We start from the raw sequence: 12994 nt of genomic DNA, 5'->3' as shown, positions 1-12994 counted from the left end.
ATCCAATATGATTTGTGCCTTTATCTAAAGGGGAAATTTGGACATAGGAATAGATGCAGAGAAAACATCATGTGAGCATGAAGGTAAGATAGGGGCAATGCATTCACAAGCCAAGAAATGCCAAAATTACCAGCAACCTAACAGAAGCCAGGAATGAAGCCTGAACAGATTCACCTTCACAGTTCTCAGAAGCCCACTTTAATCTTGGGCTTCTAAGCTACAGAATTTGGAGGAAAAAAAAATGATGTGTTATTTAAACCAACCAGTTTATAGCCCTTTGTTATGGCAGCTCTAGCAAACTAATACCCCTTAAAATTCCACCTGATTTCCTAAACTATTCCAGCTGCTTCACTGACAGCATCTGATGTCTCGTTGCCACTTCTTTATAGATTGCTATTTCTTATCCTCTGAGGTACTCGTTAGCTTTTCTGCTGTTATTGTTCTGTTGGTTCCACCCTGTCAAATCTTTAGAATGATTGACATGCAGTCATTTTGTATTTCAATAGTTAAGACGAGAATCAATTCACCCTAGAAAGTAAATGTGGGAGCCAGTTTTAAAAAGCACAGTTCTCTGTATTCAGTGAAGGCTGCAAAGGCAGTGGGAACCACCAGGTAGCCCAACCTTGAATGCCTGCTCAGTTTGAAGTTGGTTACACTGTTCCACTAATACCAGCCTTTAGACATTCACCTTGATCATCATTCCAAATGGTGACATGAATCCTCTGTTTGGTGCTTTCTCCAATAAGAAGACAAATATTATAGAAAAGGTTTACCAGATTCTTGACCCTTCAGCATCTAAAAACTCACTCAAAAGAGTGCCCTAGATTCCCCTTGGGGGATGTCCCTGATTCTAACATCGCATTTTGGAAATTCCCCAATCTTGATCACTTTCACCCAAGACCCAAATTTTTTCTGGCCCCTTACTTTAGTCAAGGAGTGGCTAGGAACTCAGCCAGTAAGGACTCCTGCCTAAGACTTTGAATTCTGAGAAAGAAAAAAAACAATCTCTCTGGATTTGGAGCCATCCCCAAAACCAGATGATTTCTGCATCACAGGTCTTGATGCCAAGCTTCTGAAGCTGCCTATAACTGAGCTGCCTGGTAATTGCCAATTTTCCACCACGAGTGCCCCCGGCTTCCTTTTAATGTTTGAACCCCAAATATTTGGTATGTTTCTAATATATTTTGATTTTGTTTTCTCTTTTTATTTTTTCTTTCCTCCTTTCTTTCTTTTTCTCTTTTTTTTTTCCTTTATTTGCCTTAGGATAATCAGAGCTGGTTTCTGTGGCTTACAACCAAGAAACCTAATATATTCAGGGACTGCTGAAGTGACATGGCCAGACTAGGGTGCAGCTTCACTTTCTATGAGCAGGAGGATATTAGGGAAATCTCACAGTCATTTCAAGTCTGTTGGCTCATGCAGAGTATAAGACTAATATGTGCTGTTTAAAGAAGAAACTGGAGACTACTTAAACTTAACAAAGTCTACATGAGCAAAAAAAAAAAAAAGTTCTAGAAGCAGGCATTGTGATTCCAGACCAAAGATAGTTCAAAATGCCCACCCTCCCCTATCTCACCTGCTCCATGTACAGATTGTATTTATAGTCAGAAAAAAAGAACATCAAATACAGAAACAACCTGATTGGCTACAGTTGGCATTTGTCTAGATGGTCATGTTTTTCTCTTTTTCAGCCTCTGGCTGGAATTTCAGCTGCTATGATTGGCTGAAACTCAGTTGCTTGGTTACAAATGTTAGGTTTCAATTTGCACACCAAGCTAGGTTCACAGTATATAGAGGCTGCTTTGGGCCACTTTGTCAATTGAGTAGGAAGACAGGCTTAAACCAAACTTAATTTCAGTTTAACACTGACTTCCTTAACTTTGAGGCTTTTTGTGCAATCAATGAGAAAACCATTTGCTACTATTAAGCATAATGCAAATGCAATGGCACATTGCTGATATTAAAGATGATAATCACATTCCAGGACAGTCTAATAAGAATAATATGCAGGGGAAAATATATAGAGGTAAGATGAAAAACTTAATTTACTTTTAAAAATTATATAATAGATTTTCTTCTTGAATGCTGGAATAAAATATTTGAAAATCACATTGTATGTTAAGGCACAAAAAGACTCATTCCTTAAAGGATACATTCAGTATTATATAAATAACTCCTCCTGGTTTCCTTGTTTGATAAATGTGGATTTCTTTGATTCAGATTTTCTTAAGGGGAAATCTTTCCATATATGTTACAATTAATTTATGAGTCCCCTCATATCATATTTTATAGTAATACCAGAAATGCAATATCTGTAAGACTGTTTTATTCATACCTAATAGTTTGACCATATTTAAATAAACATTTTATTGAATTATACACTTAGAAAAGTATACAAACCATAAAGGTACTTTGTAGAGGATTAGCATGAAAAGAACACATCCATAAAAACACCAACAAAGTTAAGAAATTGAATATTACTAGGAATCAAGTGAAAATACCTTTGCACCCCGTCTCAAGCTGTATCTCCCTCACCTCTCAAAAAAGAGCAACTGTCCTGAATTTTAACACAACAGAATAATTTTTCGTATTCTGTACAAATATATAAAAATAAATGAAGCTATATACTATGTATTATTTTGTATATGGGTTCTATAGCTCACCGTTATATTTCTGAAGTCCACCAGGTTATTGCATGTAGAGGTATTTGCTTTGTTGCTGCATTATTCCATTGTATAAATATATCACAATTTGTTTATTCATCAATTCTTTACTGAAGTTTGAAATGTTTTCAGCTTGAGCCTATTCAGATGGTATCATCTTAAACATTCTTGAATATCTTTTGGTGTACATGTGCATTTCTGTTAGATGCCTCAGAATATAAATGTCATAGAGAATGAATCTGATCAAATTTTGTAGACATAAAATAATTTTTCCAAAGAGATTGTGGATCACTACCAATGCTCTGAATCCTTATCAACACTTGGAATTATCAGTTATTTTAAATTGTCACTGTTCTTGGGGAGTTAGCGTTATCTTCATGTAGTTTTAATTTACATCCCTTAATTCTAAGAATATATGCACAGAAAAGAAATATCATATTCATATTCATTACTTTTATTCAAGTATACATAAAGAGACAAACTCTTCCTAAAACAAACTCAAAAAATTATAACATTCCTCTCAAAGTGAACACATAGATATGAATTTACATATGTGTAGGAGACTAAGTGTATAGTAAGTGAGTCCTTCAAATTGCTCCCTTACAGAAAGCAATGTTTATGAAAGGCCAGGTGCTATAGTTTGAATCTTAAATGTCCCCTCAAAGCACAAAGCTTTGTTCTCCAGGGTGGTGCTATTGGGAGGTGGTGAAACCTCTAGGAGGTGGGGCCTGGTGAGAGGTCTTTAGATCATAGAGGGCAATGTCATCAAAGGGGATTAGGAGATGCATCTCCACCTGAGTCTCTTGTTTCAAGACCATGAGACAAGCAGTTTTGCTCCACCAAGTGCTCCTGCCATGATGTGTTCTGATACCACAGGCCTGAAACAGCAGGGTCAACCAGTCATGAAGAGGAAACTTCAAACCTGTGAGCCAAAATAGCATTTTCCCTTTAGAAGCTGATGATCTCAAGAATTGTGTTATAGTAATGAGAGGCTAACAAATACAATTAGTAATAAAAATTGACTAATTCGAAGCTTATATATGTTATTAAAATTTTTAATTACTGGATTTAGGACTATATAGTACCAAGAAAAAAAGTGATTTCTCTCCCTTCGAGTACTTATTTTAGAAAACCTATCATAATTTCTCTGCCTTTTTGAAATATTTGTAACTCTTTAAATAATGAATAAGATTCTTACCAATTTTATAACCCAGAAATGTTTCTCAAGGACATGAAAACCAGCTCTGAAATGTAACCATCAAGGAAGCGAGAGCCTCTGTCTCTCAGGCTTTAGTGGGATGGGGGTGGTACAGGGAGACAGAAAACTCAGGCATTTGTTTCTGAGCTGCAAAGCTACCTCCTGTCATGAAGACATAAGACATTCAGTTTTCCTTGGGCTAACAGCAATGAGCAAACGCAGGTGGCTAGCCCAACAGCAGGTGAAATTTGGATCAACTATGTGTGATAAACAGTGCCAAAGTGTCTTTTTGCTTGCACACAAGTTGTTTCTTGAAAACAGGTGGAATGGGCTGTCTCTGCTTGGCTATATTAAAAGATGAGATTTCTTTCTGCCTTTGCAAACTCTAGTAAATTGCACAGTGTGTATTGCATTCTAGTTAAGGCTTATTCAATATTAATTCAGTTTTCTTCTCTGTGCAGAGATTTTCAGGGTTGGTGCAGAAGATTGTTTATTAATCTCTATTTCTCCCACACTCGCATGCCACCTCCTGTATAGCACAGTCTTTCTTTATTTTTTCACTAATTTAGTCTTGCAGGAATACATCAAAAACACACCCACAACCCTAAGGTTCCATGTGTCTGGGAAATATGATTTTTCAGTTTCCCAGTCCTTATGATATATATTTCATCCAAAAGAATAAAGTTTTAAAATTCTAGACAATTCCTAAATAAAACATTACAAAAATTATAAAAATGAGGCATAGACTAAATGCATTTCAATCTCTCCTTTAAATCCTATAAGATCTCTAGTGTTTAAATTTTTCTAACTACCAAGCTGCAAAAAATACCTGCCTTGGGTTCACACCTTAGCCAGCAGTTAATGGTAACTACCAGTTTTGAGTACCTGTCATTAACAGGGCTTAAGATATTTATTTTTAGCCATCACGACCCTGAAAGTTGTTCATAATTATTTGGGTTTTACTCATGAAGAAAGTAAAGTTCAAACAGACTCCATGTCCTGTCCCAGACCCTACAACTAGGAAGCTAAAGATTCAAAATTTAAATGTAGATGTTCTGATCCGTTTCTCTACTTGTTTCATGATTTTTTTTTTTACCTTCAGGGCCCTAGATAAGTCCAGTGGGTTTTTCTCCTGCCATACCACACAGAGTCTTGTTGTTATTGCTAGAGTTAGGAAAAACATACATGAAGCATGTATGATATGAAACATACATGGAACTTCCCATTCTTGGGGTAGAACATGATGGATGTGGAGTTAACACTGGTTGGGTATTCATATATGAACATAGGGAGGTTATGTCTGATTCGTTCTACCGCCTTTCCCATTCCCATACCTCCTCCCTTTCCCCCATTCTCCCCTGTCCAACTCAGTGAACCCCCACTCCTCCTTTCTTCCCCCCCTCATCCCTGGCCTATTGTGAGTCAGCATCCCCATATCAGAGAGAACATTTGACCTTTGGTTTTGGGGGGTTGGCTTATTTCACTTAGCATGATAGTCTCCAGTTCCATCCATTTACCAGAAAATGCCATAATTTCATTCTTCTTTATGGCTGAGTAACATTCCATTGTGTGTATATACCACATTTTCTTTATCCATTCATCTGTTGAAGGGCATCTAGGTTGTTTCCATAGCTTAACTATTGTGAATTTGAGTGAGCACTTGTGATTTGATGATGACTGAACTTAACACATGAGGTAGTGTTTGATATTGAGAAATTACTTAAGTGGAGCCAAAGCTTGCCTCCAGTACCTTTCATTCATTGGTGGTAAATGTGACCCTTACCTGGGAGCCTGGGAGCAGAAGTGAATAAGCAGTCATATTCTGTCTTCCATGTGACCAGTCGTTGAATATCTAGGGGTGATGATTAAATGTCCTCTGCATCTTTCCCTCTCTGGGATAATACTTCACAGCCCCTTCCATTAGCAGCTGTAGTTTGTCGCTATCCTTCCAAAGAATATGGGGCCTGGAAAAGAACACAATACTCCAATGTGCTGTGCCAGTGTGGAGAATTGAGAGTACTAACCTGCTTTGGTCTGGGTAAAATTTAACTTAGCCTAGCATGCATTAGCCTTAAACAGTCTTATTACCCTATTTACCCACAGAATATTTGTGTCTGCCAACTCTCCTCTCCTCACATGCACAAGTCTTTTATATGCAAATTATTACTTGGCCAGTTCTCCTCAATTCTATATATGGATATATCTTTTAAAGAAAAGTATTGAAGGGTTGGGGTTGTGGCTCAGTGATATAGCATTTGCCTAGCAAATGTGAGGCACTGGGTTAGACCTTCATCACTGCAATAAATAAATAAATAAATAAATGAAATAAAGGCATTGTGTCCTTCTACAAATAAAAAATTTAAAAAAAAAGCATTGAAATTTCGCTTTTTCCATTTTATTTTATGACATTTTAACCATTATCTCAGTGGTTCCAATTTTGATCTTATTATTTAATACATAGCAAGCCTTAGGGATTGGCTAGAATTAATGCTGGTTGTGAATAATATGACACTCAGATATTGTGAGTTTTAAAAAAATAGAAACTTATTTCTATCTTATGTGAACAAGGATTAGAGGTAGGCTCTTCAGGACTAGAGTGTGACAAGTCTTGATCATCAGGATCCCTGGTCCCTTCCACTGGGTTCTTTCCACTTACATACCTCTTCCATTTCATAGTCCAAGATGGAAATGATCTCCAGCTGTCACATCCATTTCCCAGCCAACAGGAAGCCAGAAAGAACCAAGAACCAGTCCGTTTAAGGTGGCCCTCTCCTCCTCCCACCAAAAGTTTCACTTCCATAAAATCCTTTGGCCTATACTGCTGTTAGTAAGAACTTAGCCATGTGGCCACATCTAGATGCAAGGAAGGCGGAAAATTTTGACCTCTATTTTGGGCAGCTATGTGTCAGACCAAAGAGAACACTTCTGTCATTAAGAGGATAAAAGTAGATGTGAGGGATAACTAGTGGCCCTTACCACATTCTCCCAGATTTGAGTTCTTAGGAACACAAGAACCTTTGTTCTATCATTTCATTCACATAATTGACAAAAATCTTTAAAGGACCCAGGCTTGGCACATTCCGCAAGGAAAAACCCCTCCTATGTCTAGCACTGAAAAATGGTTTAACTACATCACTCATTCAACAATAGTAAGGCTGGAGACAGATGTAGGACAGGACTGGGAATGTCAAAGTTTTCACCATATCCTCTACAAATGAGCAATCAGAGAACAAGAGAGGACAGCCATGTCCCTAGAATGGACATTCCCTTTTTCAATTTCCATTCTTCTTTCTCTTTAATACTATACCCTGTAAAGCTTACCTGATTCTTTTCTGCTAGAATAAGGTGGTTAAAATCCAACTCTCTTCTAGCTTGTTACCTCTACAATTGCAGTTCACTATTTTAGATTTATGACCGTCTATGAGGTAAGAATATTCTCAGGACGTTGTAGGTGCCAAACTAAGTAAAAGACAAACTCTTCATGAGGTTCACTAATACAGCTCTTCTCAAACATTGGTGTGATCAAAATCACCTGCAGGAACTTGTCAAAATGCAGATTCTGACTTAATTGGTCTGGAGTGAAGAAAAAAATAATAATAAAGTAGGCGAAGCAAAAGCAAAAAGTGTTAACTAGGAGAGTTCTGAAAATAAATAACAAATAGCACAGTTTTGACCTTCCTAGTAAGAAAAAAAAAACAGATTTAATGTGCTTTGATTATCAAATTATCAGTTTCTCATAGAAAACAGCAGGAATATCCACAAGAGAAACTTGGAGGTTAGAAATGAATCATGAGTCTTGATTTAGAAGAGAAAATCTTGTGCCCAAACCCCAAAAAGACCTTTTTCTGATGGGGTCTCCCCATTAGCAGGCCCTACTGAGTGATTTCAAGTATGTCCGATCAAAGACGAGTGACTGTAGTACTTAACCTACCAGCCCTGTAAAGTCAGTACAAACACTGATGAGCCCATCTGTGTGACAGTGCCATAACATTTAATCATGCACCCCAGACTGGGTCCCTGAAACAACAGAAACTTCTTCTGTCACAATTGTGGAGACTGGATATCTGAGACCAAGGTGTCAGCAGAGTTGGTTGCCCTCCGTCTTTACCTGGTCTCCCCTCTTCCTGCTGTCTATATCCTAACCTTTTGTTCCAAGGACAACATCATGTCAATTTGGGCTCAATCTAATAAACTCATTTAATTTAATTATCTCTTTAAAGATCTATGTCCAAATACATTCGCATTCTGAGGTACCGAGGATTAGGTCTTCAATATATGATGTCTCCTGGGGATGGAGGGAGGCGACTGTCAAGGCGCAATTCAGACCACAAGTGCTTTGAGAAATTCAGATGTGCATGAAGCACAATTGAACGCTATGTGGTTAAGAGGGCATGGAAATCAGAAAAATCTGAATTCAGAGCTTATCCCTGCTACTGCACAGCAGCTGGCTTTGAGATCTTAGGTGTGTTACACAATCCCTCTGAATCTTAGATCACTCATCTGTGAAAGCATGTGAAACAGATTTCAAAGGCCTCAAATCCTTGACAGTTCTACCATGAAGAGATGGAATCCATCCTCACCCTGCCTAAATCTGGGCTGGCCTGTGACTTGCTTTGACTAGTACGCTTCCAGGAAGTGATCTGTGAGTTCTGAATCTCATGTTCAGGCAGCCATGCAGGCTCCACGTTTGCCCTCTTGGTATGCAGCAGCCATGAGGCCTAGCCCAGGCAGACCTCTGGAGAGAGTGACCACATATAGCAGAAAAGAGCCATTTTTCAGCAAGGCTCCCTAGACCAGGAGTCTCTAGTCAATCCACTTTTGGACTGAGGCCATATGAGTGACCCTAAGCAAGATCCAGCAGAAGAACTGCCCAGATGAGCTCAGACCAAACTGTTGACCACAGAATTTAGAGTCCAGTGGACCTTCCCTATCACTGGGGGATAAGCTCTATCCCCCAGTGGATGTCTGAAACCATGGATAATAGAAAACCCTGTTTTTTTCCTGTACCTCCATATGCAAATCTTAATGCCTTCTCCATCTTATTTGAGCACTTATGCACAGGTGGGCCATAACTTTTGCACTTTGAAATGCAGCAGCAGAACTATCACAAATTGCTTTTTATTCTTCACAATACCATAAATAGCACATTCATTCTTTAAAAAAAATATATTTTTTAGTTGTAGGTGAACACAATATCTTTTTATTTATTTATTTTTAAATGTGGTGCTGAGGATCAAACTCAGTGCCTCACACATGCTAGGCGAAAGCTCTACCCCTCAGCCATACCCCCAGCCCCAGCACATTCATATTTACTATACATCTTAGTAACCTCAGCATATGTTTTTTTTTTTTTCATTTTTTTTATTATGTCAAGAACTCTCACCTTTTCACTTAAAGGAAGCCCTTTACAGCTTCTCTTTGACACACCCAAAATATCAACATCATTACTCCTGTGCTTTGGGGTCCATATTAAGGGAACACAAGCATCATGATATCATATATTTGATAAGAGGTAACTACTAAGTAACTACTGGGTGGTTGGTTAGTGTATACAGTGTGGATAATCTGGACAAAAGGAAGATTTACATCCAGATGATACAGAACAGGACAGCATGAGAATGGTCCTCAGAATGGCATGCAATTTAAAACTCATGAATTGTTTATTTCTGGAACTTTCCACTTAATATTTTTGTACCATCATTGACTGAGGGTAACTATAAGCATGGGAAATAAAACAGCAAGGCCAGGGGCTATTGAAAAGAAAATGATCGACATACTATAGAAAACCAATAGAGTATGTAACACTAATGCCATGAGCTACTAAAAGACTGAAAACCATAACAGTAATACAACTAGTCCAGGGCCTGGCATTGACTGTGGGCTCAATAAATATTAAATGTAGTATTATTTTTCAACCAATTGTATATTTTCAAAGTTGTTGAGTTGAAAATTAAATGTGTTTTATAATACTAACATATAGGTGTTATACTTAACAAAATACGGTTAGAAATAAAAGTTAACATTGAAATCTTAGGGTATCTAAAGATAATTAGGTTTCTTATAGAAGAGCAATGAATTAAATTGTAGAGGAATTGTTTGCAATCACCTGATCTAGCCCTTGTTTGCAAATAATTCACTGAAGTCAATATTTAATGTTGGTTTTAGAGTTTCTAAGGGAAAAATACTCCAAGATTTTCCTTCATGGCTTTTCCTCCATTAAGCACAAATTCTCCTCCCTTATTCCTAGACAAAGTCCCTGGTAAAGAAATTTATTATCTGGCTGCTTGCTTAACTAAAATACCAAAGTGCATTGCTACTGTGCAAACACTAGAGGTTCTTTTTATGTTAATGACACCCTGGTTTTGTGAAGAGAGATGAAAGGCCAGCATGTGGAGTGCCCTGACTTGATAAATTAAATTATCTCAGGAAAAATTTCTTTCACAACACACTGTGATATTGATAGATAAGATATTATTAGTTCTGTTTGTTTGCTTACTTGTTATTTTAACCTCCTCCTCGTTTTATATGTGAGAAAATTGACATTCAAGGAAATTGATTACTTTTTCTAGAATAACAGAGATACACAGAGTAGAGTTGGTATTCTAATCCTCCATAGGAAAGTGACTACAAGTGGAGTATTCTTTTTACTATTTCATGCTAATTGGGATGGTATTGAAAGCAGAGCTGTTCACTTAACTCGATGGGACCATGTGCCCTTTGGGGGCCCTTCCAAAGATGACAGAACATAAAACAGATACACAGAATTTCTGGTATTCAAATTTCTTAGGAGAAGAGTGATGAGGAAGCTTTCTAAAATGGCTTTGGAGGAGGGTAAAAAATGCAAAGATGGAAAGACCATTGAGAAACACTGACTTCATTGTTTTCCTCCTCCTCCTCCTCCTCTTCTTCCTCTTTTTTCTTCTTCTTCTTTTAATGAAAATCTGTATGTTAATGCCCTTAAAGCCTGCAGACATTTCAGTTCTTTAAAGAATTTCCCTTTTTGACCACATTAAGGGCTATTGGGTAAGAATGAGGGACTGGAGGGACAAATGAAATGCAAGAATACAGTAGTCCTCCTCTCTACTGTTTCACTTTCCATGGATTCAGCTACCTGTGGCCGGTCTGAAAATATTAAATGGAAAATTCCAGAAGTAAACCATGTATAAGTTTTTCAATTGCATGGCTTTGACTGTGGGCTCAATAAATATTAAATGTAGTATTATTCTGAGTAGTGTGAGGAAATCCCTGGCTGTCCTGCCCCAACTAGCCTGGGATGTGAGATATCCCTCTGTACAGCGTTTTCAGGCTGTTTACATTCCTATTCCTCACCCCTTAGCCATCTCCCGTTATCATCAGAATGTGGTATTTGTATGTAAAGCTTAATACTATCAGCAATATCCAGGAATCCACTAGAAGTCTTGAAATGAACCCCCACAGGAGACTGCTTTATTTTGCAAACATGGAACTGGTGAGGACAGAAGTGTAGGCAGAGCAATCCTGAGAGGTGTACCAAGGACTCTTTCTTAGGCTCTTGTTTCAGTCAGATTTTTCACTGCTATGAGTAAAAGTCCTAACAAGAATAATTTTAGAAGAGGAAAAGTTTTTTGGGGGACTCCCAATTTCAGAAGTCTCAGCTCATAGACAGCTGGCTCCATGCCTCAGAGTTGAGAGGAAGAGTATGGCGGAGGAAAGCAACTAATGTGAGGATCAAGAAGCAGAGAGAGACTCCATTCACCAGATACAAATATATACCCAAAAGGCATGCCCCCAGGGATCCACCTACTCCAGCCACATCTACCCACCTTCAGTTACCATTCAGTTAATTCCATCAGGGGATTAATTCACTGATTAGGTTAAGGCTCTCAAAACCCAATCATTTCTTCTCTAAACCTTCTTGCATCATCTCACATGTGAGACAGAGCTGAGACTTCTGAAATTGTGAGTCCCCAAATAAACTTGTCCTCCTCTAAAATTATTCTTGTTAGGACTTTTACTCACAGCAGTCAAAATTCTGACTGAAACAAGAGCCTAAGAAAGAGTCCCTATTACACCTCTCAGGATTGTTCTTGCTACACTTCTCTCCTCACCAGTTCAATGTTTGCAAAATATTGGGAGCTTTGGAGATACCTCACACCCAAATCTTAACAGCTCTACATATTTCAATTTCATTTCTTATATACTAACAGATATTTTGCCACTTATCTCCATTTTTTCTTTCTTTCCTGCTAAGCTTCCAGATGATCCCTATGTTTCATTTTAATACAAGTTCTTTTAAAAAATCACTGATTTGAAAAAAAAAAAAACAAACACCTGATTCTAAGAGGCAAGCACAGTGTAAATCATTGCTAATATTTTTTTCTTTCTTAGTATACATAATCCTGACAACTTCTTCATACATATACATATTCATACATACAACTTCTTCATACATATACATATTTGGAAGTATGAGATGGGTCTCAGAATCCATAGATCTCCAGAAGAGATGAAGCTATTCCCATGCCCTGTCAGGAGTGTGACCAGGTTAACAGCGGATGCAGAAGCCAGACAGAGACCAACCTGTCCACAGAGGCCAGTGCTAGGAAGCAGTCTCAGGAGCAGGTGGCACCAAGGTCCAAATGGAGTCGTGTAGCTCAGGAACATTGCACAGCTACCCAGAGACCAAAATACATGGCCACATGCTACCTCCAGGCTACGTTGGGACTTAATTTGCTTGTAGTTTCACTCAATATCTAATTTTCTATTTCTGATTTAAATCCAAATATTTAACACTTAACAAATTAAACAGTAATTCTCATCAAGAAATTTCAAAATTCGTAATTACCTGTGAAATCATGGGCCACCTGGGTCCATGAAGGACTTTCCCAGGCGTGGTGTTCAGGGGGAAACAAAGTAGATAAAGGCATTGGCAGCCCTAAGTTCCTGTGAACTCCGCTGAGCCAGGAGTTTGTGTGCCAGATTTGTCAGAAAAAGACTCTAAGGACTGTGCTAATCAAATTATTTTCTCAATAAAATAAAAGTTGGATTCCTTCTGAGACATCAACAGTTAAGAATAATGTCTTTTTCACATAAATGTCTTTTCCAGAGCCACAATTTTTTTTCTTTATCTAAAACCAAGACAGAAAAGTTAATT

The 12994-nt window shown here is 37.9% G+C and overlaps 1 long non-coding RNA gene across 1 annotated transcript; it reads right to left on the bottom strand.

The window, feature by feature from the left end:
- Positions 1-3101: 3101 nt before the first annotated feature.
- On the bottom strand, positions 3102-12604 carry LOC125610535. Its single transcript, XR_007340520.1, has 3 exons — positions 12421-12604; positions 5645-5825; positions 3102-3585 (listed from the first exon to the last, which is right to left on the bottom strand). It is a non-coding gene; the product is annotated as an uncharacterized LOC125610535 (long non-coding RNA).
- Between the last annotated feature and the right edge of the window lie 390 nt (positions 12605-12994).

Source organism: Marmota marmota, unplaced genomic scaffold (assembly GCF_001458135.2).
Source record: "Marmota marmota marmota unplaced genomic scaffold, marMar, whole genome shotgun sequence".
NCBI lineage: Eukaryota > Metazoa > Chordata > Mammalia > Rodentia > Sciuridae > Marmota > Marmota marmota.
Note: the sequence above shows the minus strand (reverse complement) of the source record. Positions and strands in the feature narration are given on the sequence as shown.